We start from the raw sequence: 12,093 nt of genomic DNA, 5'->3' as shown, positions 1-12,093 counted from the left end.
TGCTTCTCATCTCTTTCCTTTCCCCGGCTTGGCGTAAAACTAAAGTAGAAGAGACAGTGCTGTTTAGTTTGATCACATCACAGAGTTTGTTTTAATTTAGAAGATAAGGGCCACTGCTCACCGGCCCCTGGTACAAAGAGAGGGCCACTCTGTGTGTGTGAGTGTGTGTCTGTGTTTGTGTGTCTGTGTTTGTCTCTGTGTGTGTGTGTGTTTGTCTCTGTGTGTGTGTGAGTGTGTGTCTGTGTTTGTCTCTGTGTGTGTGTGTGAGTGTGTGTCTGTGTTTGTCTCTGTGTGTGTCTGTGTTTGTCTCTGTGTGTGTCTGTGTTTGTCTCTGTGTGTGTGAGTGTGTGTGTGTGTGTGTTTGTCTCTGTGTGTGTGTGAGTGTGTGTCTGTGTTTGTCTCTGTGTGTGTGAGTGTGTGTGTGTGTGTGAGTGTGTGTCTGTGTTTGTCTCTGTGTGTGTGAGTGTGTGTGTGTGAGTGTGTATGCAGGTCTGTTGCGTCTGCGGTCCTCTGTCAGTCCTGTGCTTGTTAGTTACACTTTCTCCTTGCCCTCCTGCGCCGTGTTGAGAAGGGAAGGAAGCTCGCTTTCTGTTCCGGATCCACAATGGAAATGTCAACCCTGTAAACACTTCTAGTTACTAAGATAAGCTGAAGAGGTCGTAATCTTGTGCCTTTCTTTATAAGCTCATTAGTAAGATTACATTTAAATTTTGTATATTTTTGATGTAAATGCATTTTTGCTAAATGATAAGCTGTAGTTATCTGATGCACCCCAAAGCCCCCCCGTGTGTATTCCCAGATGCACAGGGGCAGCAGTGTGGAGTAGTGGTTAGGGCTCTGGACTCTTGACCAGAGGGTCGTGGGTTCAATCCCAGGTGGGGGACCCTGCTCCTGTACCTTTGAGCAAGGTACTTTACCTAGATTGCTCCAGTAAAAACCCAACTGTATAAATGGGTGATTGTATGTAAAAATAATGTGTAAAAAATAATGTAATTGTATATAAAAATAATATGATATCCCTGGATAAGGGCGTCTGTTAAGAAATAAATAATAATAATAATAATATTCCCTGCCTGTTAGGCAGCTCCCCTGAATAACCCTGATGCCAGTGCTGACCTTACCTGACCAGCAGCTTCTTCAAAACAACAGGCTGATAATGAAGTGATTGCTTTAAAGCACACAGAGGAGACAATTTGCAGGATTACTACTCCCTTTCATTTTAGTGACCCTGTCATGTTTCCAATGCCCATCTGTCTAGGAATACTACTCCATTAATGGACAGGTGGGTGGAAAGAAGGCTCAAAAGTTTCCCTGTAATATAGTTGTTGGTGGATGTTTACTGAATTCTTCAGTAGTCTTCTGTGCACGCTGCGCGTCGACAATCCGGTTTAGTGAAGTTCAGCAAACCTTGTTTTAACTGCGGTCGCCCCTTAAACCACCCACAGTCTTCTTGCAGCGGGGGGGGGGGGGGGGGGGGGGGGTAGGTCTGGGTGTTGTACACAGCATATACACATTCACAAAGATAGTGAGAAATTAAAAAGGATATTGCTTTTTTCCACCCAATCTCTGCTATTATTAAACTGCTGATTTGTTACGGGAGATGCATATTTTCTGCAGTATGTAAAAAAGAAAACTGCAGCAGTTACTGCAGACGCACAAGAAGTGTCCCCATGTGGGGATGCAAGCATGGAGTAAGTCTGTTGAGATGCGTTCCCTCGGAGTGCGAGTGTTGAGTAGATCACAGACAACATTCAACATTCGAGTCCAGGGTGGAGCAGCACAGCATAGAGAGATATTACTTCTTAATGGGATGGGTCTGTGTGGGTAAACCCTTAATCCCTTGAAGGGTCGGCTTTCCTCAATCCTGGGTCATTTTTTCCATTATGCACTTCACATATTGCTTGCTGCTTGGAGAGGTTGAACCCTTGTCCATCGCTCTCAGGTGAAAATGGGTTTCTTAGCAGGTGTGAACTGTTGCCATGGAAACGATTGCTGGAGCTTGGGTTCACGCGTCATTGTAGAGAGGGGGTGAAGCCAGGTGTCACGCTGATAAATCACTCATTTGCAAACAAATCAGCACCCTGCCTCCTCTGGACAGCTCCCATGCTGCTCTGCCCTGTTGAGAGGGACGCTGCTTTCCATTACCCTGTCAGTTAGTTCAGCCGCTGGCACTGTGACAGCAGAGCAGACTCCTTATCAACAGCTCCTGAGAACTCAATTCTTACAAAGTAGAGCAGCAGCCTTTCAACGGCACTGTGTAGAATGTGCCCTGGCTGCTGCACTGCAGCGTGCACGACTGCATGGAGAGAGCTGCATTAAGGGACTGGAGCGTCCTGTTCGTTAGGGCTGAGAGACTGGGAGGCATAATTCTAATGACATGTGCTTTTAGATGCACTTCTGTTGTCTTGGTCAATTGAATGCTTTGCCTTTGTGGAGCTTTGTGTAGTCCTGTGTTCTGGTATTACCACTGACTGCATTCAGTGACACAGGATTTTAAAGCTCCTCAGATAACAGTGATTTACATGCTTCTTCAGACCCTCTCCGATGCAGAGAGCACAGTGGAAGAGGAGACAGGCATGTCTGTCAATACTGGGAGGTTGAGACACAGGGCTGAGTTCTCATACTCTTCATTTAAAATGTACACAATGCTGCCTTTGTTTGAAAAGGCTTAAGGATATCTTGCAATTTCCAGAAGTCTTCCTGCTCAGATACGTTGAACGCTCATCAGGAGCACGTGTGCATTTATTTATTTATTTATTTGTTTCCTACAAGGTGTCTTTCAGTCAGTGGCTGAACTGTTGTCATGGTCAGTTAGAAAGCGTATAATACCAGCTGCTGCTTGGGGATGTAATTGCTGTGCCTAACGTCTTTGTTAACCTTTCCCAAATGTGAGAACTATCTTCCGCACGTCTATTTAACTTGAAAAGATCACTAGACCTAAATTACGCTCCTCAGATTGTCTGACCTTATCTGTACCTTTAACTCTTCCTGAATGTGGCAGGGCAGCATTGAGTTACCGCGGCCTCTCTCTCGAGTATTAATGATCTGTTATCTTATATCTATCTATCGCTGGCAGAGACTAGCAAGAACAGCCATCCCAGTTATGATACAGTGCTATTGCGTATTCATAAGACATACTCGAAGGCAGTTGTATCTATTTATCAAACTGATTGTTTTGTTGTTTTGCGTTGATCCAGCGATGTGTATAGAGTATTGGATATCGTCCAGGTGCATTGATTCAGAGGTAATATACAGTAGAAACAGGGATTGTGGACAGGTGCAAGGTGTGTTAAAAAGGGAGAGTTTTGAATGGATCCCTCTGGTAACGACGTTGTTGATTGATTACCTAGCAGGTTAACTGGAGCTGATGCCAGTGTGGCAATCGAACGTTACGCCAGTGGGTCTGAGGTCCATTGCAATGGCAGCCCACTACAGGAAGGGAGCACTGATTCATGGGACTGGCACTCCTGCCCTTGGAACACCTGACAACGTCACTGCTAGTTCAGAGAAATGCCTCCTTGTTACAGTGTGTCGTAAAGTAAAGGCAAAGTGATAGCATGGTAACCCTGAAATGTTTGCTTATCTAAACTAAAGCTTATTTTATTGTTACTAAAGATTTGATGAATGAGTTTTTGAAGTGGTGGATCGAAGCATATTAAAACAAACACACAATGTGCCTAAACATTTCTAATGGTCTGATTGCACCGTGAATGGCTTGAATTGGACTGTTGAATGAGAGGGATGGAGGGAGAGATGTGTGCAGACAGCTCCATGGATCATTAGCTGACCCCTGCACTCTTCTCTGTGAGCCAGGAAGGAGCCGGTAATGACACTGGTCTTGCAAGCTGGAATATGCTGAGAGGAGAGTTTATTGGGGCTCCGAGATCGTTCCCTGGGCTGCAGTGGAGCTCCAATTAGAAAACCCGTATCCACCAGCTCTTCAGGCTGCACTCGGCTGTATCGGTCCCAGTCATTACCTGAGACTCAGAGAGTGCACGGCCAGCAGGAACCCCCTTTGATTTCTGCTGAGACAGAAGGAGGAGTATTAAGATTGATTCTCCCCACTGTCAGGATACTGCTGCTTCCAGAGCCCTGTGTTCCCAGCTTGCCCATGCAGATCACTTCCTGCCTTCCCTAATGCAACTCCAGTACCTGCTGTGCGTTTCAATGTGTTTATTAACACACTGCACTCCACTGTGCAGAGCAGAGACACAGACCAGTCCTGCCTCCTCGAGCTCAGAATACAAGCAGGTAGAGACTATGAACCAGGCATTGTTGTGTGGAAGGCAGTGGGCTTGAGTAGCTCAGTGGTTAGAGGGAGTGCTGGGCTGGGGTGTGGACTGTACTGGTTTATTTTTAAAGAGACCCTGTTCTCATGCTGTAGAGATTCAAAGATATGTTCTGTATGTATAATAGTGTAGTGTTTGCCAGTACTACAGTCTATTACAGTGTGATTGTTCGTGGGTTCTTGCTGCTGTTCTGTATGTATAATAGTATAGTGTTTTCCAGTACTACAGTCTATTACAGTGTGATTGTTCGTGGGTTCTTGCTGGTGTTCTGTATGTATAATAGTATAGTGTTTGCCAGTACTACAGTGTATTACAGTGTGATTGTTCGTGGGTTCTTGCTGGTGTTCTGTATGTATAATAGTATAGTGTTTGCCAGTACTACAGTCTATTACAGTGTGATTGTTCGTGGGTTCTTGCTGCTGTTCTGTATGTATAATAGTATAGTGTTTGCCAGTACCACAGTCTATTACAGTGTGATTGTTCGTGGGTTCTTGCTGCTGTTCTGTATGTATAATAGTATAGTGTTTGCCAGTACCACAGTCTATTACAGTGTGATTGTTCGTGGGTTCTTGCTGGTGTTCTGTATGTATAATAGTATAGTGTTTGCCAGTACTTCAGTCTATTACAGTGTGATTGTTCGTGGGTTCTTGCTGGTGTTCTGTATGTATAATAGTATAGTGTTTGCCAGTACTACAGTCTATTACAGTGTGATTGTTCGTGGGTTCTTGCTGCTGTTCTGTATGTATAATAGCATAGTGTTTGCCAGTACTACAGTCTATTACAGTGTGATTGTTCGTGGGTTCTTGCTGCTGTTCTGTATGTATAATAGTATAGTGTTTGCCAGTACTACAGTCTATTACAGTGTGATTGTTCGTGGGTTCTTGCTGCTGTTCTGTATGTATAATAGTATAGTGTTTGCCAGTACTACAGTGTATTACAGTGTGATTGTTCGTGGGTTCTTGCTGCTGTTCTTTGGTGCAGCACAATCCTGAGATCAGGCCAGGCTGTGCTTCTCTCTCCTCCCCCTCACGACACGCACTCCATGGGTATTTTCTCTTTGCCTGACTGATCTTTCATGTTTCTTTCAGAACTGCAGCTTGTAAAGGTCTTCCTGAGATCTGTATTCATCAAACTCTACAGCAAGCGAGCAGAACTGCGTCCCTGGAGCTGAGTCCTACCAGAGACACTGTACTAGAACAACTGTGTGTGAGCCTGTGTGTGTGTGTGTGTGTGTGTGCGTGTGAGCCTGTGTGCGTGTGAGCCTGTGTGCGCGTGTGTCTGTGTGTGTGTGTGTTTGTGTGAGCCTGTGTGCATGTGTATCAGTGCATCTTGTAATAAAATTACTGAAAAATTGTATTTTATCTTTATAATGTGGATGTTTTGCATTTTAAAACAGTATTTTTTACAGAAGATGAATTCTATTTGTATTGCTGTATTGCGATTTCGTAATAAAAGCTGTTTTCTTGTTGGCGCGTGTGTGCGAGGGGGTGTACAGTGAGTGAGGCAGGAAGGTCGCAGGGTTGCCCTTGTCTCTAAAGGACATTGAGAATGTTCGTGTTGCATAAAGGAACGGGGTCGACTGTAAATCATCTTTTAAAAAAGAACCTGACACATCTAAAAACAGACAATAGCATGCGGGCACATGTTTAAAAGCAAGTACAGTGAGCTCCCACAGATTGAGCAGCTCCCTTACAAAGAACCGCACACCATTGACGTGACTCTCAGACTCTTTTCAGAGCGTTTTTAATCAGTCCCTTTGGTCGTAATCGAGGGATTCCACTGTAAATGTATTCCATCAAACTTCAGCACAAAAGGATGAAGAGAGTTAGAGAGAGAGAGATGGAGTCAGTTGTGACCTGCATTTTCTGCACACACTGATCCCCGATGGAGTTCTGATGGATATTTCTCAAGGATATTCACTGATGGAAGAGCTTGTGTTTGTGTGACTGTTACTGGGCTGCAGGTTGGCTGAGCTGGAATAGGTTTTCAGAACGCTGCAGATTCAATATTGTGTGGTAACAACGAAAGCAGTGAACTCTGTGCCATGCTCTATGCTTGATTACTTAGGCAACTAATACTGGGATACTTCTGTAAAAGAGTTGGAACTAATTTGTACCAAACCAGGATTTCACAGGGGAGCTGAAATCAAGGATTTTCATTGTGGTTGTTTAATTTTTTATTTGTATTCCTTTTTTTTCTCTCAAAAATCAGTTCGTCCTGGGGATAAGGAAAGGTGATAGAATATTGGAACCCGTTGTAGAGCGAAATACATTTAGGTGTTAAATAAATGATTACATGAAAAATACATATGTCAGGCCTGCCTGCATCCTCAATGGAGTGGGTCTCTAAGGCAGACTCATTTAACCCCTGCAGTCAGTGGGATGTGATGTGGCTCAGTGGATAGAACTGAGGGCCAGGGAGGAAGGCAATATGGGCTAGTGGTTAGAGATGAGGGACTGGGAGGGAGGGGCTAGGAGCCGTGTGGTCTAGTGGTTATCAGTGACCAGTTAAGTTAAGCAAAATTGTATTGATATTTTAAAAGCTCAACTTTTCCAATTGTTTATGCTTTTGATTTGATTTGAATTGAGCTTGGAGGGTGTCGGCTTCAGAGTCTTAAAAATAACTGCAGAGCACTCCAAGAGCAGATGGCTAAGCAGCAGGAAGCAGAGACGAACACCTCCGCTTACAAAGCGCTTAGACGGACTCTCCTCCCTGCCAGACCCAGGCAGTGAGGGGTGGGAGAGACACGAATCCCTCGGTTCAGTCACTTCAGAGAGAAACTCAAGCAGCAGCTCCTGTAGCCCGGGCCTGCAGAGATGCTATTCCAGGAAATGACTTTCACCCAGCAGGCAGTTCTATTAAAACAGGGCTGCACCCTCTCCCTCCTGCACAAGCGTCTCGGAGCTGTTTGCAAATAAAGCCACTGGAGTAACATTCCATCAGCACATACTCTGAACCGACAGCGATGCAGTTGTGCTTTGCTGTTCTGAAGAAATTCACTGAACACAAAATGCAGCCGGCAATGGGATGTGAGAGCAATGAGTAAGGAGTGAGGGCAGATCACTGAAGGGGCCTCAAAGGATGATCGGCTTTGCAGGGCAGGGTGAGGATCTCACATTGACCATGCTTGTGCTTTTCCAGCTCTTTGCAGGGTGGGGGTGAGGATCTCACATTGACCGTGCTTGTGCTGTTCCAGCTCTTTGCAGGGTGGAGGTGAGGATCTCACATTGACCGTGCTTGTGCTGTTCCAGCTCTTTGCAGGGTGGAGGTGAGGATCTCACAGTGACTGTGCTTGTGCTGTTCCAGCTCTTTGCAGGGCAGGGTGAGGATCTCACATTGACCGTGCTTGTGCTGTTCCAGCTCTGTGGCTTTGGTCTTCAGAGCTGCCAGTCCAGCTGCTTTCTTGAGCACCGACACTTAAAACCACTTTTAAACAAACAGGGAAAAGGGGGTCAGTCGCCAGTACGGGTTCCTGCAGCCGCATTGACTGTGCCAGGGGAGGGGGTCTCTCCTTCTCTCTGCTTTCTGACTTGCTGTAAACAGGCTGCAGATAATCATTAAGTGTCTTCTAAATGCCGTGGTGTGTTGTGATGCCACTCACACAGTAAGATGTTTGAAATCAGGAATAATCCTGAGCTAATTGCACCCACTGGGGGTTGATCGGCGAGTTTTAATGATTGCAATAACATTCCCGACCTGCGGGGGGCACCGCGGTGGGTATCGGATCCTGCCTAAGGACTGGGAGACTGCTGGTTCTGTCGCAGCTGGGGCTCAATTAAACTGGGCAGCCTGGACAGAGAGACAGGTTACGAAAACAACTGATGACCTAGGTTAACCTCTAATCACTGCAAAGAACACAGCAAACAGCATAAACCCGGAGCTGTTCAGAGCAGACACCCCTGCCCTGTACCCCACAAACATTACTGCATTCTGGAAATGTGTGGGTCCCCTGATCCACACTCTGCCCTGCTGTCAGTGTCCACAGCTGAAATGCTTTCACTGGTGCAGTGGGAGGGGGGTGCGTGTCGTCGTATCGGTCTGTTACTGTTGGTTCGGTCGTGTCGTTCAGTGTGCTGTTAAGGTCGGTGGAGATTGAGTTGGGGTTTGGAATTCATGGAATAGCACTTTTTAATTAGATGCTACAAGAGTACATTAGGCGTTGTTGATCTTTGGTTGCAATGCACTAGTCCCAAGCTGGCAGGTGGCAGGCAGATGAACCCGGTGTAGCCCATCGCCCCTTCCCGTACCTCAGCCTCCAACCTCAGCTCAGCTCCCCGGATTCTCTGGAGCAGTGCAGCCGAACCTGTGCTCTTTAGGGGTGGAAGAAAAACAACATGACATTTTAATGACAGTAAATGCCTCATGAAATGTGTAGTTCTGATTCAGCTTTAGCATGGGAAAACATGAGACAACTAAATCTTTCTTTGTGAGGATGTACAGGATTTCTACTGTAGATCCTGCGTTTGTGTGGGTGTGGGTGTGGGTGTGGGTGCGTCAGTCTGCAGATGTTCTGGAGTTTTTGGAAGAGAGGGGAGGTGAGGGGCGCAGGCTGGGAAGACAGCAGCTGGCATTTTCTCCCACTCTGTTATTCCGTTAAAAAGGCTTGGTGGAGAAGCCGGAGCACTGTGGTGACAATTACTGCCTGGCCTACCCTCTCACTGCAGACTCCCCGCTCAGTGTAGACTCCCCTCTCTGCAGACTCCCCCTCTCTCTGCAGACTCCCCTCTCAGTGCAGTCTCCCCTCTCATTGCAGACTCCCCTCTCACTGCAGACTTCCCCCTCTCTGCAGCCTCTCTCCTCTCTGCAGACTCCCCTCTCACTGCAGACTCCCCCCTCTCTGCACTCCCCTCTCACTGCAGCCTGCGTCAGATGATTCCAGTGAAATGGAACTGGGGTCGTCCAGGACAAAGACGTCATCCTTCTTTATAATGTGACAGAGGTGCGGTTGATACAGGATATGGAAATGGGATTATTTCCATTTCATTTTATGTTCCCGGGGATGCAGAAACAAAACTGTTTTGAATCTCCCCCAGGAAGACTGAAAATCTGAATTCTAGATGCACTGCAGACTAGGCAAATTCTATAACCTTGACGTACTCAAAGCTGAGCATTTCATGGTCTAAAATTCAACTGAGACTCCACTAAACTGGAGGCAAAAGCAGGTCAAGTGACACACTGGCTGAACGACCAGCTTTACAGTTTCTTTAGTGCTTCATCTCAAACCATGAGGTCACACCACCTCCCAGTATCTAACCACTAAGCTACACTGCCTCTCAGTTCCTCAGCTCTAACCGCTAGGCTACACTTCCTCAGCTCTATCCACTAAAGCACACCGCCAGGCTAAGCTGAATGCCTTTCTGTCCTGTGTTTAAAGGTTATTGTTCCTCTGATGCTGAGCTGGCTCTCTGCAGTGTTGACCCCAGTCCTCTCCTTACGGAGCTCAGCCTCTTCTGTTGTTTAAGAGGATTCACGATTACTTAGCTAATGATTTCTGCCTGCTTGCTATTTATTTTTTTTTCATGCATTTTTTATTTGGACCAACATTAAAAGTGTGTGTGCTTTTTAACAAAACGCAGTGCTGGATAACTCATCAGCAGATGAGGTATTAAACTCACATTTTCAGCAGAGGGGGGTGTCCTATTGACGACCTCCCAGGTGCAGCCCTGATTTCGATTTGGGGATAATTAGATCAGCGGCGAGTCCCAGGCTGAGTGGCAGAGTTGGGATGACGTCAGAGGTGTCGTCTGCAGTACATCTAGCAGCACACAGATCTCAGCAGGGACTGCGTTCCTCAGATTCAGGAGGCTCATGATTCAGAGCACTGGCCTGATTAACAGCTGGGATTGTGAGCAGGCAGCTCCCGGCTGGGACTTCTCAAAGTGGAAATGGGTCACTTGAATCCGCAGCACTTGGGGGTTTGCTGAGCTCCCTGTATTTGAAGGTGTAGGGGCACTGACAGTCATTTAAAGACATACAGGCTTCTGCAGTGCACCAAATTACTGCTCCAAGTCAAAATAGTGTTTCAACTTGCATTGAAGTCCACAGTTATAAAACTACGGAAATGACTGACGTGGTGACTGGTCCTGCAGTGTCACTGTGTTCTGGGCTTAATAGCCTAATTAGAGCTTTAATTGGTTTATGGTTGGAAGAGTTACCTGGACTATCAGTGTGAATGCTGCCTGCTCCTGATCTAGCCTCTAATGGGCTCTAGAGATTTAGGGCAGGTCTCAAAACATGTAATAGTTGAAACACAGTATGTGCAGGGCTGACACGGGAGTATTTATAGATTTGGTTTTATTAATATCACACCGAGAGATCCATATATTGGGAATTAAGTAGAGGTTAGTGACAGCAGTGTCTTGAAACGGAAAATGGGAGCTGTACAAGAGAGAATGGAAGAGGACAGAGAAGGCGAGCCCTGGAAATCCAGCACCTCCTAGGGTGCAGATTAGAATGCGCTGCTGCTTTCCTCTGCTGGTAAGTGGAGCTGTGCTTGGAGCTGCTATTGCTGTGTGAATTATTATTATTTATTTCTTAGCAGACACCCTTATCCAGGGCGACTTACAATTGTTACAACATATCACATTATACATTATTTCACATTATACAGATATCACATTATTTTTACATACAATTACCCATTTATACAGTTGGGTTTTTACTGGAGCAATCTAGGTAAAGTACCTTGCTCAAGGGTACAACAGCAGTGTCCCCCACTGGGGATTGAACCCACAACCCTCCGGTCAAGAGTCCAGAGCCCTAACCACTACTCCACCTCCTGCTCTCCCTGCTGGGAGAGTTGTAAATCACCTGGAAAAGCAGAGCGCTGGGACTCGCTGCTGCAGATACAGAGAGATCTGATATACCTGCATGTGCGCTGTTTTAAACATGCTTTAACACATTGAAGTGCAGCCATGCCTTGTGGATAGCCTTCCATAGCGGTATCTTGTTTAGCAGTGCAGCTTCCAATCAGCCCCCATCTACTGACAAAACCCATGCATTCATCTTCCAAGCAGTAACACCAGATCTGTGGTTTAACCAGGGAGAATCTCCTGTTACATCATGTCGGAGATGAAGAGCTAAACCAGTGTTTAAAAATCTATTTCAGAGGCATGAGAGATTCAGACAGGCATCAATACAGAAGATTAATATTTTTATTATTTTACTCTGCACCTGCAGGCTGTTACAGTAGAAGCAACTAGATAGCAGGTCACTGAGAAGGTGATTTCCAGGAGAACAGGCTGAGTATGTGAAAGGTTTCATTGGCTGAGAGCCGAGTTACACAGCCCCCCCCCCCCCCCCCCCGTGTTATTGCAGTTTAATGGCTTGCTGTGCATCCCGCTGAGTGACTGCACTAATGTTTGCACACCTCAGAATTGGATTCTCATCAATGCGGCTGCTGTAGACCTACCAGCAGTTTGACAGGCTGAGGAATGGGGCCCCTCCTCCAGCCGCAGCTGTGCCTGCAGTGGGTCCCGCAATGGGAATGGGGTCTCTTCTTCCTGTGCTGGTATCGGATGGTTCTCATTGCTGGCAGTGGCATGCAGGCTGTGCGCGCTGAGCTGGGTTGGGTTCTTGCACTTGCTGTTAGAAGCATTCCAAGAAGCATCAAAGGGTGTTAATGGAATTATAATGTCTGCACATGTGTGAGTGGAGCACAAAAAGGAGACTTTTATAACAAAAAAACAACCCCCACTGAAACTCAGACACAATCACTTTTGCATCGCAGTTGATAAAGGCATCTTACGTTCAAAAATATCACTACTGCTATAAATAATAAATGTACAACGTGAGTTTATTAATA

Source organism: Acipenser ruthenus, chromosome 17, assembly GCF_902713425.1.
Source record: "Acipenser ruthenus chromosome 17, fAciRut3.2 maternal haplotype, whole genome shotgun sequence".
Taxonomy (NCBI): domain Eukaryota; kingdom Metazoa; phylum Chordata; class Actinopteri; order Acipenseriformes; family Acipenseridae; genus Acipenser; species Acipenser ruthenus.
This window is presented reverse-complemented; position numbering follows the sequence as displayed.